Genomic DNA, 5747 nt, shown 5'->3' with positions numbered 1-5747 from the left:
TTTCGCAGCAATGCAGGCTGCTATTCTCCCATGGAGACGATCGTAGAGATGCTGGATGTAGTCCTGTGGAACGGCTTGCCATGCCATTTCCACCTGGCGCCTCAGTTGGACCAGCGTTCGTGCTGGACGTGCAGACCGCGTGAGACGACGCTTCATCCAGTCCCAAACATGCTCAATGGGGGACAGATCCGGAGATCTTGCTGGCCAAGGTAGTTGACTTACACCTTCTAGAGCACGTTGGGTGGCACGGGATACATGCGGACGTGCATTGTCCTGTTGGAACAGCAAGTTCCCTTGCCGGTCTAGGAATGGTAGAACGATGGGTTCGATGACGGTTTGGATGTACCGTGCACTATTCAGTGTCCCCTCGACGATCACCAGTGGTGTACGGCCAGTGTAGGAGATCGCTCCCCACACCATGATGCCGGGTGTTGGTCCTGTGTGCCTCGGTCGTATGCAGTCCTGATTGTGGCGCTCACCTGCACGGCGCCAAACACGCATACGACCATGATTGGCACCAAGGCAGAAGCGACTCTCATCGCTGAAGACGACACGTCTCCATTCGTCCCTCCATTCACGCCTGTTGCGACACCACTGGAGGCGGGCTGCACGATGTTGGGGCGTGAGCGGAAGACGGCCTAACGGTGTGCGGGACCGTAGCCCAGCTTCATGGAGACGGTTGCGAATGGTCCTCGCCGATACCCCAGGAGCAACAGTGTCCCTAATTTGCTGGGAAGTGGCGGTGCGGTCCCCTACGGCACTGCGTAGGATCCTACGGTCTTGGCGTGCATCCGTGCGTCGCTGCGGTCCGGTCCCAGGTCGACGGGCACGTGCACCTTCCGCCGACCACTGGCGACAACATCGATGTACTGTGGAGACCTCACGCCCCACGTGTTGAGCAATTCGGCGGTACGTCCACGCGGCCTCCCGCATGCCCACTATACGCCCTCGCTCAAAGTCCGTCAACTGCACATACGGTTCACGTCCACGCTGTCGCGGCATGCTACCAGTGTTAAAGACTGCGATGGAGCTCCGTATGCCACGGCAAACTGGCTGACACTGACGGCGGCGGTGCACAAATGCTGCGCAGCTAGCGCCATTCGACGGCCAACACCGCGGGTCCTGGTGTGTCCGCTGTGCCGTGCGTGTGATCATTGCTTGTACAGCCCTCTCGCAGTGTCGGGAGCAAGTATGGTGGGTCTGACACACCGGTGTCAATGTGTTCTTTTTTCCATTTCCAGGAGTGTATTTTCGATAGGGTGCCTCTTGAAACACACCGTCTGCATTGGTTATGGAAGCACCCATCACACGACCGCCGACCATCTGCAAATGCTCGAATTCACTTGGCGCCAACATAACGCTCTCTCACCTACACAGAACCCTGTTCCGACCACTATTGACTCCTGCGACCTGTTGAAGACATTCCACAGGCACCGCTCGTGGTCGAATACAACGGCGCAACCTGCGTGCTCGGCTATCGTCTGTATTTTTGTTTGAGCATACATTTGTCGCTGTGTTCCCCAATTTCTGTACAATCCCTGTATGAGTCAATGATGCCGCTAACTGAAGATAACACTTAAAGTAATCTCCAACTGGGATGATAATAAATGTACTTACATGTCGACGTAAGATGCTGCTGTTGTGACAAGCTGCAACGAAGAACAAAAAACAAACTGGTTAGAATGAGAAATTGTTTGAGGAAATCCGAGATCAATGTGTTAGCATAGTCCTAGAAATATTGCATTAATGTTAGCGTTATTCTTAATAACAGAATGTTGTGAAGTGCGTGTGTTAAAACGACAATTTTAACTTAGTTTCACACTTTCACTTCCGTTAAATGCTAAATCTGCCACACAGTCAATTTTGGGGAATTGATTTATAATTTTACACATGGTTATTAACATGAAGTTTTACAGTTATTTGAAAAGTGTCACTTAATTCTAGACTGCTTCGTTTGTTTTTGAATGTTTAGCCTCTAAATTGAACACATTTTTACACGTCCCCAAACAATAGCAACAAATAAACTACGTATTATGAAAGAGGAACGTATCACAGAATTTCTTTTACCTGTGTGTCAGCGAATAATAGCACCAACAAACACAGATACTTCAACTCCGTAACCAAGGACTGTCATTTTCTTTCTCAGAACTTGCAGGCAGAATGAACACAGCAGTAAATAGGGGAGCAGCCACAGAACAACACCAGTACTGGACACGGAGGTTTGCGAGAGCGCAGGTGACAAGAAGAGTTACTGGCAGTGATCTGATCTTACAGGGGACATTTTTCGCCAAGTGGGAGTTTTTCGCGTGGGAAAATAAGCTTGTTACTTGAGGGAAACGGAAATCACTAAGGACTAATCATATCCGTAGTATTAAAAATCAGAGCTGGTCAGGCAAAACAAGGACACACCATACATGAAATCTTGCAGAAAGGTGGCTCAGAGACGAGACCCTTACTTACAGATTCTTTTGTTCCTATGCATGATGTGAGAAAATTTCACGAAAACCTTGAGAGAAATTGTGGGATTGGAACAAATTTATTTCTGGGACAATACATAGATTTTGCATCATTGAACTGTTTTGCAAAGGAGTCATACTTACCACGTGCATCTGACCTTGGTAATTTATTGCCAATATTGAATTCAATGTAAAAGATCTTTCTAAAGTTCCCTTCTTAAACAATGCCAACGTTCTTCTGGTTTCAATAATCATCGTAGTTTTTTTTGTTCAGAACAGAAACATTCATCTCACAGTCAAAATACTGCTTACTCGGATTTCCTGACCTATTGTAATGGCTGGAGTATTTTGGAATACTGTTCAGAAAATCTCTAAAATCTTCATTTTTTAATTTTTTATTTTTATTTTTGCTGTCTTCTATGTTACAAATATTTACTTCAGTTCTCTGATCTAGTTTTGGAGAAGAGTTGTTTCTGTAAAATCTGAATTCTTCTGATATGACTCTATACACAAACGATGTTTAAAAGCGCCATTTGCAAACATCTATTAATAAGCCTCTGCTACGTATTTGGTACTGGAATGTAACTCACCTGATAAAAAGTCATGCTTTCTCTTTTCTGGATACCTGAAATAAATTGAAAGCATTAATTACTCATATGAAAACTGCTTTGTTTAAATTGTCTCATTATGATAAACAAGTATAATATTATACACAAGTACTCTGAGGTCAGCTTTCTTACCTTCTCTTTACTCCAGTCAATTCCATTTGCCCCACAAGGTTTGCATTTTGACCATTAAAATCAGCCAAATCCCAAAATGCATCAGAAGTGGATTCTTTATTTTCCATTTTTTCGAAACATTTCTCGAACAAAGCATGATTTTCACATGGATTTTGCCTCCATTTTTTATGGGTTATATCTGATACAAAAACTCTTCCTCCATTTCTTCTGTTTTTGCATTTGGCTGAAGACCAAGTTTTGACATTTCCATTTCTCTCCCAGTTTTTTGGCCATTTAGATGGAGCCACTTCACTTTCTCTGGTTTTTGGACTAACCTGCAGAAGAAAATCAACATACCATATTTCACAGAAAGATAAACACAAGCCACAAAAAGTAATATGGCTATTCAAGTCTCTATTTAAAATATATTAACATTAATTAATAAACATTTTTTGCTTCAGTCTACATATTCACATATTTAATACAATTTTAAGTCTGATATTTCTGCTCAGTATTATTTTAATGCATCTGGATAAAGGTTATACATAATGTTTAAGATAAAGTTATAAGTTTTTAAGGTTATTTTCAAACAAGTAGGCAAAAATATGCTGTAACTGTTCACATTCCAAATCTGATCCAAGGGATTCACAGCATCACACTCTGTCAAAGCGTAAGTAATGCTTAAATCTTAATTTTCTTTAGATGGAAGCAAAACCTTCTCCTTAACTCCTGCCATTTTGCAGTGGCTTGTGATTATCCCTCTAGAATTTGTGTGAGTGATATGTTATAGCAGACAATAACACTGACTTATAATTACTTCTTTGGCCAAAAGAAGCCGCTAAAAGACATGTATGTGTGTGAGTGTATATGTGTGAGTGATATGTTATAGCAGACAATAACACTGTCTTATAATTACTTCTTTGGCCAACAGATGCCACTAAAAGATATGTAGGCAGAGACATATGTTGGTTAAAAACATAGCCAATTACAAAACTCTAAATTTTTTGGAATGTGACTTCTGACTATCTCTGGCACAACCCTTCAATTAGAAAATTTTGTGTAAACTGAAAACTTCCTCTAGTGGTAGGTACACATATTTCTTGTCTGATTAACTTATGGTTGCTTCCCATAATACCTGCAATATATACACCAGCATCAGATAGTATGGGGCACAGGTCTTTGTTTCTCATTGTTTGTAATAAATCTTCTGAGATCAGTGAAATCTCACTCCTTGAGCCTATATAAATACACACTTCCCTTCTGAAAATTTTCCCATCTAATATGGGTTTTGGCAGAATTACTTCTGTTTCCTCCTCCTCATCCAACAACCACTCTCGCATAGGTATCTTATGTGCAAAAGCAATGAACTTTTCTATACATGGACATATGTCTGCGTTGTCATGTCATGGATCCTGGCCCCTGTCCCAGGACGTTCCACATTTTCCATTATCATTGCAAGATAATTCCCTTTGATTACCTTGTTATTTGACACATGTCCACATACAAGTATTGTATTATCCATACAGTTGTTGACTGAGTTTGATACAAACACTTCTTTTTCCTGTCTTTTGAATTACTTTGAACATGGTGATTATGCACATGAAAGTTTCTCTTTTCTTTGTAGATTGTTCGAGAAAACACTTACCCACAGTGTTGTCATTTCCCAAGGTTTCTTCCTGGACATTCTCACTATCTTCTTTATGCACAGTATCTAGGCCTTCAATGAAGGTCAGAAAATCACTTGCAGTTGTCATCCTCTATATCAAATTTCCTTTCTTACATAGTGTGCTAATATCTGTACAAATACTTTCACAATAAGTGATTTCTCTAATGGGTTATCTAAATGTTTAGGCTGAGTTATATGCTACTCAATGAATTTCTTCTGCTGCTACACTCAACCTTCTCTTGTACTTTATTTTCAGTTCGTTCCTGTAAATTTGGGTCCAAATTAGTCCAAGAGTTCTGTTAATTAATTACTTTACCAAATTCTCTGTTTTGTTCCAACACCTCCACTCACCTTCGTGTATCTGGGATTTGAGTATGTGTACCTTTAAATTCATGGATTTAAAACTCCTCTGTTTGTTTCATCTTATGGTTTACATTCTTAAACTGTACTTCCTGTACTAAGATCCACTGTTTTCTACTTCAGTTTGTATCTCACTTTGTAGGTTTCATAATGTCACTTCCATATTTGAAATTTTATCATTTATTTCCTCTTTTGAAGAGTCTACTTTGGTAGCTTTTGGTAGCTACCCCCCCCCCCCCCCCCCCCTGTATTCTTTAATTCAACAAAGTTGTGTTTAAATTTTTAAAATCCTACTCTTCAGCATTAATAAAAGCCACTACTACCTCATCTTCTTCACCCAAATTGGCATATAACTTTAACAACAAAAGTTATATCCTCATCTGTATATCACTAGATTCTGACCTGGCTATCCAAAGTCAGTAAAATGCATATTCATTCTTCACAGAATGAATTACTAATTTAAAAACGAATATCAGGTCAGTGCAATTTACAGCTCACTTAATAGGCACTCAGCTAGCTGCAATGTTCTGACAATGTGACATGAAT

This window comes from Schistocerca nitens, chromosome 7 (assembly GCF_023898315.1).
Source record: "Schistocerca nitens isolate TAMUIC-IGC-003100 chromosome 7, iqSchNite1.1, whole genome shotgun sequence".
In the NCBI taxonomy this organism is placed as follows: Eukaryota; Metazoa; Arthropoda; class Insecta; order Orthoptera; family Acrididae; genus Schistocerca; species Schistocerca nitens.
The sequence above is the reverse complement of the archived record's forward strand: the minus strand, read 5'-3'. Positions refer to the sequence as shown.